Source organism: Camelus dromedarius, chromosome 7, assembly GCF_036321535.1.
Source record: "Camelus dromedarius isolate mCamDro1 chromosome 7, mCamDro1.pat, whole genome shotgun sequence".
NCBI lineage: Eukaryota > Metazoa > Chordata > Mammalia > Artiodactyla > Camelidae > Camelus > Camelus dromedarius.
In genome coordinates, this window is record NC_087442.1 from 16,525,450 (window position 1) to 16,541,600 (window position 16,151).

A 16,151-nucleotide genomic window follows, 5' to 3' on the forward strand; every position below is an offset into this window, starting at 1 on the left:
ACGAATCCTTGGGTGCCTATCACCCAGCTTTGCAGTATTTAACCTGCTATATTTGCTTATTTGTTTAAGAAATAAAGCATTTTGTTTTTACCACGTGTGTGTATACACACACACACACACACAGGAGCAGAGAAACAATCCTACAGCCACAAAGACTCTACAAATACACACCCTTCCCTCACTCTGGAGTACAGAGGGCTAATACAGGAATAGGTACCAAACTAGTGCATCTGTCTCAGGTCAACAGAAAGTCACTTCCCTCTCTCCTCCTTGCTATCAACTGACTTTTCCCATTTAATTAACTGTGGAATATTTACAAAGGAGCTCTTGCAGTTTACAGTTTGGCGTCTTTATGATTTTAATCATTGTGGAAGCTGGTATAACAAGTATTTATGAAACACACAGTGCTTTCATTTAAAGTTTAAGGCAGGGGCTGCAGGTCTCTGTGGTGCAGTGCCGCTGGGCTACAGAGGTGGTGGGAACACTGGTGAACTGCAGGGAACATACATGCTTTTCCAATGGATGCAACTGGTGTACATGGATGAAGCTTTTGTATAATCTAGCCTCGCTGAGTACAGACCATTCTTAGATCTTTTCTGGAGAACAGAGAGGTGTTGGGACTGCTGAAACTGAAGACAGGCGAGGATGCAAGACTTAGAGTCAGACCACAGAGAACCTATGGATTCTGTTTTGTTTTTAGAGTAAATAAATGTCTTTTTTTAAAAAAGTGATCATTTCAGCTCCTAAAAGCTCATATAAAAAAATAAAAGGAGTAACTGCTACTTAGTTCCAGCCCATTACTCTGTGATACTGATGGACTGGGGTTCTCAGGTCTTCCAATCCTCAAAAAAACTGGAAATGTGAATTTTTGTGATATCCCATATAAATACTAGCAACTAACTTGAATACATTTTAAAAATGTGAGTTAAACCAGACATGTCTGCTAGTGTGTGACCTATGACTTAAAGGGAAAGCTCCTCTGGGCCACAGGTAAATGGGGAGCCTGTCCCCCACCCCACCTCCCCCAGGAGCTGTCGGACGCCGAGCCTCCAGGCTCTAACCCCAGCCTTCCTGTGATGTTGTCCAGCACACTCTTTCAAAGGACAGACCCTTTAATCCCCATAGGTGCCAGACTTCCTTGTCCCTGACTCTCCCTTCACTGAACCTTTGCCAGTGCCCTGCAGAGTCCCTGCTCTGTAATCAAACTCCTACTCAACTTTGGACTCTTCTGGAATGTTTCCTCCAGCTCTCAGCTTTAACCAAGCTGAAAATGAACTGAACACAAAACCATTCCCAGGTGTCTGCTTCTCCCTTTAGTGGGGGTGTTCATGCCTCACCTCCTGGGGCAGAGGTAGCTGATGGGCAGGGTCCTGCCCCCTCTCAGTAGTATTTCCTGACCAAATGCCTCCACCCCCACCATCTTTGGGGCAGGTGGTAGGGAGCTTTGGTTCTGAGAGTCTTGAGATATTCAGCTGCAGCCCTCTTGCTCTCATTTATTAGCTACAAACTTCCTGAAAACTGAGTACCCTACTTAAAACCCTCGAATTATTTTCTGTTGATCTTAGGACACTTCAAAATTCTTAATGTGTCCTGCAAGGCTTCAGTTTTCTTTTGTTTCCTTGCACATGTCGTGTTCTTTCTGGACTCAAGACCCCTGGATCCTACACAGAAGCCTTGCCCGACACCCCTCCCCTCCACTGCCACTTCAGTCCCACCCTGCTTTGGGGAACCACTAGTTATCCTTTAGACCAGCTATGTCTAAGCCAAATGTAAAGCCAGCCACATATGTAATTTTAAAGACTCTAAAAGCCATATTAAGAAGCAAGAACAGGTGAAACTTTTATTATACATTTTATTTAACCCTGTAGGTATCATTCCAACATATGATCTATAGAAAATTCTCAATGAGGTATTCTACCTTCTTTATTCCTTAGTAAGCCTTTGAAATCTGATGTGTATTTTACACTTAAAGCACAAATCAATTTGGACTAACCATATTTTGAGGGCTCAATAGCCACATATCACCAGTGGCTACTATTCTGAATGGCGCAGCTTCAGAGCTCAGCTTAAATGTTATTTCCACTAGGCTAGTGGTTCTCAAACTCTAACGTGAATCAGAATCACCAAGAGAACTGGTTAAAACAGATTGCTGGGCCCCACTTCCAGAGCCTGAATGAGGAGGTCTGGGGCAGGCCTGAGAATCTGCATTTCTAACAAGCTTCCAGGTGATACTGATGTTGCTGGTTTGAGGACGATGCTTTGCGAACCTCTGTGGACATCTCTGCCCTTCCTTCTCATCCACTGGGAAGTGGTCAGGTGCCTCCCATAGCACCCTGCTTCACGACACTGGGTGTTGTTGTGATGGGTCACTCGTGACAGATGGCCAGCTCAACATCCGTGTGCCCTGTTAGGCTGTCAGCTGCATCATGGCTGGTCTGACTCACTGCCCCAGCTCTAGAATCCAGCATGACACTTGACACTTACTAGGTACTTAGTAGGTGTGTTGACAGAATCAAAGTTGGCAAAAATGATTAGATTGTGTTTATACCGCTGAGGCTTGACAGTTTTGGTGGTAATTGCCAAAGCAAAAACAGTCAGTTGGCAGACCTGAGAAGTCAGGAAGCTTTAACTCAAGAATCCCAGTGTATCTGATGGCAAAGTCAGAGCCAAGATAATCATCCATTATAGTTTTGTATCTGTTGTATCTGTTACAGTTCAGGATGTTCATGAATGGCCACAATTATCTCCACAGGGAACAGAGAGACTCTGACTGACTTGTCCAAAAACACAGCCCCTGAGTGGAAATGGAGCTGCGATCCAGGTCCTCTGCCCCTGATACCTGGGCTCTTTCAGTCTCACTACGGAAGATGTGAGAGCCTGGGTCTGAGGATCCAGGCTCACTGGGCTTCACTTACAGGAGCATCTCCAGTGACCGCTCGCCATTCCGATCCGGGCGGCCACTCCATGAAACTCACACAAACAAGGTGAGTATAACGGGGATCTCAGCTTATGCCTGCTCTTGAGAGGAACCTCAAAGTACAAATCAAGTCGGGCAATAGTCACCCCATCACACCGAGAATTATAACAGTTCTTTTTTTAAAAAAATCAAGCTTTGGGTTTTTTGGGTGTTGTTTTTGGTAAAGCTCACCACGCTGGAGTTGGTTTTAAGGGTTCTCGTTTATCCCTTGGCAAGGGTTACTGGCACTTGAATTAAGCACTAATTTTAGTCAATGATTTACTCATGCCCCCAAAGGGCCACAGAGGTCACTGAATTACCATACCCCAGGGGTCCTGCCTTTTTAAAGTATGGTGTGGCTCAAAGAAAAAAGTTACTAAACAAACATATCTTTTACAGGACCCTGCATTGCATCTTTCTGCCTCTTCCTCTTTGCTGTTTTCCCTTTCTTCTGTTCGTTACTTTTTTTAGTCCTCTGACACCTAAATTACACCTGGCCCACTCTCCTGAAATGGTCTCTCAAAAAAGACTGCTGATTAGTTATTTCATACTAAGCAGAGACCATCTTCACTCAGGACTCACGCTGCTTTGGCCCCTCTGAAGCTGACTACTTTCATCAAGGGAAAAAAAATTCTTCTAAGATTTCCGTGCTGCATTTTTCCCAGCTCTTCCATTGTCATGCCAGGCTGTTGAGTCTCTGTATTTTCCACCCGCCGGCAACAGTACTATGATGATGAAGACAGTGCAAGACACTATAGCAGATAACTTTCATGGAGTGCTCACCATGTGCTTGGGGCTATTTGAATCCTCAACCCCCATTCTATGGAGAAGTTACTACAACTAATCCTGTTTTACAGATGCAGAAACCTAGGAGAGGTTAACGTGCCCAAGGTGACACAGATTGTCACTGGCAGAGCTGGAGTTCAAGCTCAGGCAGGCTGGACCCCAAAGCCTACACATATGCCTTGAACCACTCTGCTACAGTGCCACATTGGCACCCAAAGCTCTGTCCTCCGTGCTTGGAAACTCAACTTTTCTCACTACATCAATCACATTAAAATATTTGATTTATACAGTGTCAGCCCCAAATACTCAGTCTGCCCAGTCTGGTCAATTAACTCATTCTTCGAACATGTGTTGCAAACCCTATTTCAACATAGCATAATGCTAGGCCTGTGAGGAATATAGAATCCAACAGGAGTTATGTCTCCAAGGGCCTAATGGGGGAAAGGTGATATGTATGTGTCATTAAAGCAGAAAGTAATTCACACCATGAGAAAGCACTTCATTTATGAGGGAGATGGCAAAGGGGAGATTTGTCTTGAATATGGCTCCAAAGGACATGGCACTATTTAAGCTGGATTTGAAAAGATGTTAAAGATTTAGATTTACAGAAAAAAGAAAAGGAATTATAGCTTAAGAAACAGTGAGTAGAGGCAAGGGATGAGGTGCTTATGGAGAAAGGTGAGCCATCCAAACTGGTTTGCCTAGAACAGTCTTGCTTTAGGCCTGTTTCCCCAGCATAATTATTATAGGGACTCTTTCACACTTGAAGTTCCCATTTGGAAAATTATATGATCACCCTAAACTAAGTATAGGGTATAACAAAGAAGTAGGAGGAGTCTAGTCTGGAAAGATAAGACTGAATAGTGGCCCCAAAAGGGCCTTGTGCCAAAGAACGTAGGTTCTTCTATCAAAGTATTGGGACGTCATTAAAGGTTAAATAATGTGTATTTTAGGAGGATCATGAAGCACTTACGAGTAAGAGATGGGAAAACCAGGGATATGAATATATGTGAGGATTTTGCCACCATTCTGGTAACATCTAATGAAGACCTGAACCAGGATAATGGCTGTTGAGATGGAATGAATGCGATGGATGTGAAAGACACTCCAGCTTAGCTCAGACGTGGGCAACTTTTTCTGTGAAAGGTCAACTAATAAATTTGTTTTAGGCTTTGCTAGCTGTGTGGTTTCTGTTACAATCACTCAATTCTGCCACTGTAGCTGAGAGCAGCCATAAACAATGCATATATGAATAAATCAGGCTGTGTTCCAATGAAACTTGATGTATGGACAAAGAAATTAGAATTTCATATAATTTTCATGCATATGAAATATTGTTATTCTTTGATTTATTTCAACCACTGAAAAATGTAAAATCCATTCACATCTTGTAGGCTGTACAAAAACAGGTAGTGAGCCAGAAGGCCTTAGTTTGCCAATCCCTGGCCTAGCTAGGATTACTAAAATCTACTCAGATCTACTAATCACATTGGCATTTTGCATCCTGTCACGGGATAATCCCAACATTATTAAATCACCTGATTTTATTCTTGGCCAGAACTGCATATACCTTGAATAATGGAATCCCATTCAGAACTGTTTTTATACCTCACAGAAGACAATATTGAGCACATTTAAATCAGTCTGAGCAGTTTATTTTGCGTCATCGAATTATTAAATAATGGGTTCAAGATAGAACAATGAGGAAAAAATCATTTACCTTGCTAACCAACTTCAAAAATATAATGTCATTTTGTCATGCTTTACTTTTATTAGACATCTTTATAAACTGTCACAGTGTTTCACACTTCAGGTGAATATACACTTGCTCATGAATAGGTGCTATGCAACTGCCTTGGCAAAAAAGAAACAAATAGGCGATTCAAAGAAAACACAATTTGCAGGTGACATATTTTCAAACACCGTTTGATGTATATATATATACACATATTTTTCCATATAAATTGGCTATGGGTAAAAAATATTCTTTCCAAAAATGCCATCATAAAATTGAGTTATGTTTTGAGATTAGCATCCTTTTGACGAGGTAGGGATGGATGGAGCGGGTAGGTAGGTGGGAAGGAGACTGGCACACATGCAGGCCATCACATTTACTGAGGTTACTTCTACAATATTTCCAGAATTCCCAGGTAGTTTCAACAAATGTAGCTAACAATCTTGCTGCTGCCTCTTACTCCTGCTGCTCCTCATTAAACCGTATAATTTCACACGTCTCCCTTGCCCACCATAACTGAGGCTTGTCCTGTCTTCCATGCTACTACTCCTGGGACATTGCTTCCTTCTTTCCTCAGGTGTTTGAAAAGTAATAATGTCTAATACTCTAGTGTGGCAACCTATGAACAGGTGGGGAAAATTATAGGATAAAGACCAGCCAAAAAATTTAGTTTGTTTTCTGTTTCCAAAAATGGAGTAAGAAATGTGATCAATGATAGAATGTTGAAGTAATAGGAAATAAGGAATAGAGAGCCAGAGTTGCTTTGATCCAAAGTGTACTCTTAAATGTTAAACATTCAAATGCTACCCCAGACTACTTGGCTTTTTCCCTGGTCCAAATCTTCACTGCATAGCTCTGAACATCTCTTAACATCCACTGCATTGGGGCTGTAACTCTATAGAAGATAGGCTGGCTATATTTGAGGATATAAGAAAAAGAGGTTAACTATGTTTCTGATAAATTAAAAAGGAACAGTTTTTAAGGGAAATGAAATCAGGAGCTCAGTTCTTTAGATTCTTAAAATATGCCTTTCCCCAAATCCAGCTCAATATTAAAAGTCCAAACATGGCTGTACCTAAAACTACCTACTATTCCATCAACTATTACTGTTCCTAAAGCTTTATGGTAACTTTTCCATTTGTATTTGCATTATAAGGACATCTCTTTACCAGAAGCAAATGCTATTACGTACAGGTGTTTTCCAGACCCTGCATTCTTCAACTTTATACCTACTAACAGCTGCGACCGACCATTTGTTACGAAGGTAATAAACCATAGCAGGTAGACCCCTATTCACAGGGAAGAGATATACAAGTGTAATGAGATGTGTGTGTGTGCCTGGGGCATGTGGCTTGTTTCAGCCTGCATGGCATCACTGATGTGCACAACACCCACTCATGACACCTACCTTCCTATCTCTGGTTACTCATTCCCCCACAGTAGTAGCTTTTGTCAACACAGACTGTTTCCACCAAAACTCAAAAGTGTGAAGTCAAGAAACCCAGCCATTCATTAGTCCCAGCTCTGTCATCTTGACCAAGTTATTTAAATTATCTGCTGGACCTCAGGTTCCTTATCCATAAAGATGATGATAATGCAACTACTGTTCTCGAGGGGCTATCAGGAAGACTAAATGAGATTATGGGGAAGCCCTCTACCAAAGAGTGAGAGGTATTCTGAGTTGAAGGGAGCAGACTTTGACTAACACATGAAGACTGACACAGACCTCAGGCCATTGAAAATGATCCTACCCTGCTAATGATATGAGCAGAAGCAAAAGCTGGGAATAAAGTAAAATGAGGGTGGGTAAAGAGAAAAGGTTAAATTAGGTGGAGGAAGGAGGAATGTAATCAAATGTTGTGGGTGTGTTTCATGGCAGGGTGTTGATGGTAAGATACAGTCCTAGAAGCATTCCAAATACTAAGCGATATTCTACAATCCAAATACTTCGGTGAAGTGGCTAACATTTATTTCACACTTTATAAAGTGTGTTTTTTTCCCCTATTTGTGGCCAAATTTCAATGAGAGAGTTTTGTTATCAAGTGATACTCTTAGTCCTATTGCCCCATATAAATATCCCTTCACACCCAATTTCATTTCAAGGATGTTCAAGACCTATCATGGCTCAGACATTTGCGTGTCCTCTGTTCTCCAGGCATCAGACCCACAAAGAAGAAGGCATGGCTGAATTTAAATGTCATCACTTAAAATGAAATGTGCCACTTCATCTCAACCAACTGTAGAAGGAAAAAGAGGAAGAGAGACTGAAAGATCTACCCAAACACCAGCAGCGGCTGCCTCTGAGTGACAGCATAAAGGATGACTTTTTCTGCCACGTTACACTTCTGTACAACGGTCATTCTGGACACTAGCTAAATTTTCTACAATGATCCATTTGGTTTGGTTTAAATATGGACGCAAAAGGACAGGTACTACCCTTGTAGCTGGGAACTTTTATTTACTAACAGATTGGTTAGGAATTTACTGCAATAAGATTTTGCTGATGTACTTGTGGTGGCAAGTGTCTAAAGGATCTTTATTTTAAAACAGACATTGAACACAGGCATGGATCTTGGAAATAATGTAGTCCAACATCTGCTTTCTAAAGATGCAAACATTAGGAGTCAGAGAATTAAAATGGTTTAAGATCACACAAATAGCTTCATGACTAAAATCTAGGTGTCTTGACTTCCAACGCAGAGCTCCTTCCACAACACCATTTGTTTGAATTATGCTTCTCTAAGGTCCACCACAACTGAGTGGCATCTATGATGTGTGAGGTGCTACAGGAATACAAAATTGGATAAAACCTAGTCCCCTGGACTCAGGGGAGACACGTGTTCTGCTTTCATTATAGAAAACCTTAGTAGCTGCTGGTGAAAGATAGCATTTGATTTTTTTTTTTCCCTAAAAGTGTGCATTCAGTCAGTTAACATTCTGGTCCCACGCACAAGCTATAAACCCTCCATAATTTGGAAGGGAGGAGGTAGGGGAATGAGAGTTACAGTAAGTTAGCTAACAACCAATTATTCTTCAAAACTAAACTGTGAACTTTACTTCTGTTATGCATTTCTATTGTCCTTCCCTAGTACCACAGCCCCCATTCCTTTGAAAGGAGAAGAAATAGACTTACTTTTTCATTTGTAGTGGTTCTAAGAACCTGTGATTAAGCTCCTTGTTTGAGCCCTACATGAAACCATTGCATATATTCACCTTTCTCTTTTCATGAAGTTCAAGTTTTTTCCTACCTACTGAGACTTTTAGGGCCAGGTCTGCCATCACCCTAGATAGAGTGGCATGGCCCTGAAAACACACCGAGCTTCCTTCCAGGAGCCCTACTATTGAAGGGGCTCTGTCACCCCGCGCCTCAGGCGTCCAGAGGAGTTGAATACAACGCTCCCTTCAATTCCTATTTATTCTTGCCGTCAAAGACACCACTACCAAGGCGGAACCCCTCTTTCAGCTGACAGGCATGTCACCCCCCAGAGAGGCTTCTTCTGAGACAGGGACAGATGAGAGGGGCCTGGGAAATAAGTGAGGGTCTGACGCGCTAGTGCCCGACTCCCACCGAAGATTGAAACGGGGGAGTGAAGGAACCCGCCCTCCCGCACTCCAAAATAAGCCACCCATCACTGAGAGACGGAAACCTTCGCAACAGTAATATTCCAAAACAAAACCACTCACCTGCAAAAAGGCCACCAGCAGCCGCCTCTCCTCAGAACCTCTAAGCAGCCAGTGCCTCCCAGGACTCATAACTGCTGCCGGCATCGACTCTCTTTTCTAGCCCGGGAGCCAGAAGGGGCAGGACCTACGGCTCTGACTATTGAATGGTCGAGCTGTCATTCATTCACGGCCCCGCCCTAGTCCCAGGAACAGGTCGAGGTCTTTTCCGTTTTCCAAACCCCGGAGTAGAAAGTGAGGCTCTGATTGGCTCGCTGGGGAAATGAGCACACTTTCGGACCAGTGAGGAACTAGCTTTGACGCTTGTGGGCGGGCTTGGGCCTGAGGGAAGTAGGGAAACAAAGCTGGGAGCGTCGCCCGGGCGATAGGAAAACCTTAGGAGCTCTGAGGTGGTTGAGGTGCTGGAAAGCTTCTTGCGTCGTCAAGGAAATACCTGCCAATGTAGAGAAGTGTCGGCGGAATCTTGGAAGTGATGAGGTGACGCCTTCCTTTACTCTTGGGAAGCTGCAACTTGGGGTTGAAGGTGGGCACTCCTCTCAGAGGAAGGCTCCCGCTTTCCTCGTGGTTTTAAGTCTTAAACGGTGATTAAAGCGAAAGCCTTTAAAGTGCCCTATTTATGGGCAGCAACTCGCCCCCTCTCTCAGTACTTTTATAGGGATTCCCCTTAGGCAATTCCCTGACACTGTTTTGGTTAGGGGAAGAAGAGAGCTGCGCGGAATGCACCTGAAGTTTATAGGACAGATGAAGGGAGGATGGAATGAAATGAGTTATAAATTTGGAAGCCGCAATTACTGAGCGAGAGAAACCTCTGAAAATACCCGAAGCTTCTTGGCACGGGACCCAATAAGCTTCTGTGTAGGCTTGAACTACCACACAAGGCTTTGAAGCATTAGTGTCAGAACTTTTGGGTGGGCGAGAAAGACGATAAGGAATGGTACGTTTGCCTGACCACATGGGAAATTCCCCTTCTTGATTTCAAGAAGCTGTCCTACATAGTGTTTAGTGTCCTCTTTCAAAGTTTTCCTATTTCATCCTCATAATAATTCCAGTTAGTATGTGACCGCCAAGCAGGTCCTCAGAATAAACGTAAAGTTTGAAAAGATAATTTCCACATTTTTAATTCTGTGACACACTATGCATTGAATATGTTAAGACCTAAGCATCTGCAGTGAGTTCTATATCTCATTTATCCTTCTTAGAGTGTAACAATTCCTCCTAGGATCTCAAAGAGCAGACCCTTCATTCTGGGAGATCACAAATCCAAGGCCTGACAGATTCCAGCAGGTTGATAGGCCCCATCTAGTGATTGTTGAATCCAGCTTGTACATGATTAACTAGAGTTTAGATCAGTAACTGGAGGAGGGAGCTTCCAAATCATATACATTTATCTACGTCCTTTTCTCTGTACCAGATGAGGACAGAGTGAGGGGAAAGCTTTTCTACTACAGTGTGACATCAAAGCTCCCTGCTTAGAGTGCTCACCATCCATACTCTGGAGGATAAAGATTGTCATTCACAAGGGTCAGAGTCTTAGAGCATTTGACATTTAGGGATACTTACTCTGGGCTTAAGGGCTCATTGGATTTAGTTTTACTGTAGTTATGGATACCCATGGAGCACTAGCTTGTCACATAGAACATTAACAACACCAAGCATCACCTACCTTTTAGAATCTTACTGTACAGGTGAAGAATCTGAAATTTAAGAGATTTATAAAGAATTACTTAGCTGGTTGAGGGCAGAGCCTGGACAAGCATCAAGGTTGCTAATGCATAACTCTGGGAAAAGGCTTCCCTTTCTGCTGCCTCCTCCCCACCAGCCCCCACCCCCCCAAAAAAGCAAGATTAAAGAAAAAATCAAGATGACTAATTTGAAATGTTACTTCCATTAAGACCAATAATGAGAATTTAATTCTGATACAGCAAACAGTATGAATAGTATGAAAATAACTCAGTGTCTTAGTTCACTCCTTCAGACAACTTTTGGCGTAGTCCCACTTTCATCCAAATAAGAAGTGAAAATGCCAGAGAATGTTACAGCCATGTTGTCTTTCTGTTATGTGAGTATATAAAAAAGTCAGTATTAACACCTTTGTTAACACTAATACTTTAAGGATTAGTAGCAGATTGTCTTATTCAAGACTTGAATAAAATACAATTTTATGATAGCATATATACTGGGCCAAAGTAATTTCACAGCTGTTTACACAGAGTCCCTAGCCTTTGCAAGTAGGGTTGAGATGGCCCATCAAGCATCAAAACATCATCTATGGACCTAGGCTATTATGTCTTGGCTCCCTCCTTCTCTCCAGCAAACTCCATAATTAGATTGTCCCATATCTCACGTGCAGGACTGTCTCCTTGTCTTAACAGTCTTAACATCATGATGTGGTTGTTTGCTGCTAGTATCTAGTCTGCCACCACACCCTACCTTCTTCAGGGCCTGGTTAAAAATCTGCTGCCCATAATCTAGTGTAGTAGGCCCATATTTGGCTTCCACCATTGACCTGTTAAGTATACAACCCTTCTACCCTAAAACCAAAAACCAGAAATGCTGTTAGGGATCAGAACCTCAGAAGGGACTTTAAAGCCATCTGTCCCTTCATTTCACAAGTTAAAGCATAGAATGCTCATCTCAGAGAAGTGCAAAGAAAGACGGATGCCATTATGAAATAGTTTTGCAATCTCTGAAGTGCCTTGCATCTGCCCCTTTCTTGCACTGGGAACTTCGACATGTCGTTTGACCTCAGCTTGCATCTTTATCTGTGAAACAGGGATAATCGCTAAGTGGCCATTGTGAAAATTAAATGAGATGATGAAGTATGTACCTGACACATGGAATGTGTTCAGGAAGTGGTAGTTATTCTTAACAACTGCAGTACTAATAGATGTAAAGTGTTTTAACTACTTACAGGTACTCTTGTTTTGAGAACGTCAAGAAAGTCTGGGCCTTGTACTTTCCTCCCCTTTCCTGCTCTCTGCTCAGGTGGAGACCTGGCCTCCTGAAGAGAGTATAGGACAGGAATTTCCTTAGTTATCTTGCTGCCACTCACAGAGGTGACTGTCAGGATGTGAATGCTGAAGAAGGTACAGACCCACTCTAGGGCCAGGAGCCTCTAGTATTGGGAAGCCTGAACTATATGAAATTTCCCTCCTGTACGTGGCAACACTGAACCAGGTTGATTTTTTCCACTTTCAATTCTGGGGAGGGAGGATTAAAAAAAAACCCTTTAAAGTGTAGGACGAAGGAAAAGAGGAGGAAACTTGCAGAAAGTCAAAAGAGGCACTTTTTCCTTTTACAAATTCTTTATCCAGCTGCTCAGGAAAAAAACTACCTTTTTTTAAATGCTTGTTTTCCTGTGGTAGTGAAGAAAGCAGTCAATTTTTGACCCGTAGAGTTGTTTTTCAAATGCTATATCGTATTTACATATTATACTTTATATTAAAAATATTGTTTAGTGTATGAGGCTTAGAAAAAAAATTTAAAACATCCGTAATCCTACCACTCAGAATTTATTGTTAACAATTTTTATTTCCTTCTATTTTCTTCCCTATAAATCAATTATTTAAAAAAGACAGGAACCCATAGCATATACACTGTTTCGTGGCAGTGTTTACTTAATTTATTGTGAACATCTCCCCATTTATTATGAACATGTCATTTAATGTTGTTCTTCAATTACAGTTCCATTATGTGACTGTGCCTTTAGGTATTATGTCTCACAGTTCAACCAGTCTCCAGCTCTGAGGCGTTGAGTTTGCTTCCATTTCTCGAGAAGATTCAGGGACTTAAATGGGCTGCTGCTTTCCTTAAATGACAGGATGCTCTGGGAATGTCTGTTGAACCAAAGGCCCGACTACTGGCCCCAGCCCTCCTCAGAGAGGCTGAGAAAGCAGCCGAGCATTCTCTTCTCTGTGCCTTGGCACTGCAGAGCTAAGAAAGCTGAAGTCAGGGAAGCCTGAAAGCTCCTGGAGGGTTGCCCCTTCACCCTTGCTCCCTCTAGAGTTTCCTGTTCTTTAACCCGAAGAAAAGGTGTGAGGCAAGAGAAATTGGAGCAGGTGCTGAAAGTCAGAGCTCCATTAATAAAACCCCACGAAACTCCTGGTGTATGTGTCTCCATTTTACAGATGAGAAAAGTAGGGCTCAGAGAGAGAATCCTGACCTCTCCCCACCATGCTTCCCACTGCTCTTAAAAACTGGTGGATATAACTTCATTCCTTTTTTTTTTTCTGTGAGAAATTTGTTGTGTCCCCTAAGATTTATTGGCTGTCTGTTAAAAAAAAAAATCTCTCCTGACTGTCCAAGAATTTCTTCTGCCTCTGGATTTCCCGAGTTGGCTTGTTCTTTGTCAAAAGAATATGTCCTCATTCCTTGATGAAGAATCCGATGACTTAGCTTTCTTCCTCCCCACATACTTGCTTGTTTTCTTACAGAAGTGATCTCACTGTATACGTTGGAAGGTCAAACTCATAAAAGGAAGTTAGTATAAACCCTACAACAACTTAACATTACAGATAGTTCCTTAGCTTTTGGGATTTAGGAAGTATGCCTATAGAGAGAGCAATAAGCCCATTTTTCTGGTTCGGTTGTAAACTATTCTGAAGGAAGCTCTAAAAAAGGCTTTCCAGAATTATTTAGGGCCATGAAACATCATTAAAATGGGGGTGTAACTTCCCAGTATGACACTTGGAAGGCAGTAACACTTACTTGTAAGTAAGTTTCTGGAATGTTTTGTTAAAGCCTCTATACATAATCTAGTCAGACTCAGTTTCAATCAAGAAGATACCTTTTTTCCAGCCTCCATCCCCCCTTCCCTCCCCCCCCACCACATACACACACAGTATACCCACACCCTAGCCCAAGCTACCCACCTCTTACCTGGATTTTCTCAGTAGCCTCCTAACAAATCTTCCTGAATCCACTTTTGCTCTCTTTTAGGCAGCCAACGTGATATCGGTATAGTATCTTTGTGATCATGGTACAGCTAATCCCCTCCTTCCCCCAGCTTGCAGCGCTGCAGTGCCTTCCCACTGCCCCTAACAGCCGCCTGCTTTCCACTTCCCGATGGCTGTTAGGCCTTCGCACAAGCATTTTCTCTACCTCGAATGTTCTTCCCTCCCAAGTAGTTAAAGTACAGTACAGGGATTCAATTTTCCTAATTCCCAGGCTGAATCTCTAATGGAAGTGTGTTCCTGGGGGACTCGTAGTTATCCAGCAGGCGGAACACGTGATTTGGAGGTAGTGCAGGGGGTGAGAGTGTGGGCCTCGGGACCCGTCTGCCTGGGCTCCAGTCCTGGCTCTACTCCGTGCTAACCGCATGATCTTGGGCAAGGTTTTTTTTAACACCCTTACCTTCTTTCTCCTGTTGTATAATGGTCCATAGTAAGGGTGCCTACCTCATAAAGTTGTGTCATTGAAATAAGTTAACTCATGGAAAGAGCTCAATACATTTTAACTTTAAAAAGTCTCAACAATAGATTAAGGGCCCAATATAATTTTTTATGTGTAAAGTGAAATCAACCTTGCTAATTTTCTCTTGTTTTCTTGTGGAGAAAAACAGATACAACAAGCAACTGGGAGGCCCTCCTAGGGCAGCGAAAGGCTGGTCCTAACAGATAAGGCTTCAGGGCCTGCACTATGTAGGAAAAGACATACGATTACTTAGTCAAAACAAGTGCCAGGCCACAGATGCTAGTGAGTTAACATGAAGCCTAAGGGGTTTAAAAAAATACACAAGGGGGAAAAATTAAAGAAATCTAAAGTAGTATTTAAAAAATCACAACAGCAAACAAAAGACAATCTATTTAGAGATGAAATCATTTTTAGCTCCTAAACTAAGCCATTATGTAAAATATCCTTTCCTTGTGCTATAAACATTTTGGAGGCTACCTGAGGTCCCAGGATTTTTTACCACAATGCTCTCTAGTAGCTTTGAAAGCTATCATTTCTAGCTACTTCTGGGTACTATTTTGTACCTAAATGACAGAAGCTACTTTACCTTCAATCTGTGACTCCAACACGAGTGAGACGAAGTTCTTTATATTCCCCATTTAAATCCTCACAGAATCCTTATTAAATAGAGAAAATAGTTTGACTGCCTTCATTTACCAGTGAGTTTTCAAGTAAAGAATAATGAGAATATATCATTTGTTACTGATCTATAACCATCAGTGAGTACCAGCACCTGAGTTTTGGTCTCCCTGTGCCAGTTAAGGAGCCTAACTTATCTTTGCTATCATCTCTCTGGGAGGTGTCAGATAAGAGGAATAGGTAAATCACGTGTTGGCAGCCACAGGATGTAAAAATTAACAAGAAAGGCTATTTTATACCTCATAGTAATGACTTAGAAGATGAGTGATGGCAGAAGCTCCAAAGCTTGATGATTCTTGGTGAGGTGACATGCTGAAATTCAGGTGGTTGTGATCCATGATCGTTCAATGACAGCTGAATGCAATGCCAGGTGACCTACATTTCTTCACCTTTGAAACTTTAAGGAAGTATGTAAAGGCCAGGCATCTATAGCTTGCTAAAACTTCCCTACTGGTGAAAATTATTTCTAGGGCCAGTAGGAAAGAACCTGTGTTCTCAGATCCAAACCCAGCTATATCAGGCAAAATATTAATAACAGACCAACTTTTAACAAAATATTAGTTAAAATTTTTTTAACCAAAAAGGGTAACTTTAGCAAATATATGTATGTATTCCATACATATTTCATTATGCTTTGTTGCATCTCTACCTTCTCTAAAAATGGGGGAGAAAGAAGAGCAGACACACAGACACACACAAAGGAAAAGGAAGAATGAGAAAATGAGTCAAACCTTCAGAAATGCACAGGATCTGGTTTCAAGCAGCAAATCAAACCAGAAAGTAGCCAGTTATCCACTGAACGTCTACTAAATGATTAAGCACTTGTATTAAGAAGTTCTTAAACTTCCATTTTGAAGTTTTGAAGAAAGAATTAACAGTATCTTTAGTGCCTACCATAAAGCG

At 41.9% G+C, this 16,151-nt stretch overlaps 1 protein-coding gene and 1 long non-coding RNA gene across 4 annotated transcripts in view; one reads left to right on the plus strand and one right to left on the minus strand.

The window, feature by feature from the left end:
* Positions 1-9,260, minus strand: part of BPGM (bisphosphoglycerate mutase) — a 28,885-nt gene extending 19,625 nt beyond the window's left edge. The window contains exon 1 of the mRNA XM_010975681.3: positions 9,162-9,260. The gene's annotated coding sequence lies outside the window, so the exon portion shown is untranslated. The remainder of the gene's footprint in view (positions 1-9,161) is intronic.
* A 227-nt stretch (positions 9,261-9,487) lies between these two features.
* LOC105085403 (uncharacterized) overlaps positions 9,488-16,151 on the plus strand; it is a 56,909-nt gene continuing 50,245 nt past the window's right edge. For all 3 annotated transcript variants that reach the window (XR_010381763.1, XR_010381762.1, XR_010381764.1), the window contains exon 1: positions 9,488-9,635. This is a non-coding gene — a long non-coding RNA (uncharacterized LOC105085403). The remainder of the gene's footprint in view (positions 9,636-16,151) is intronic.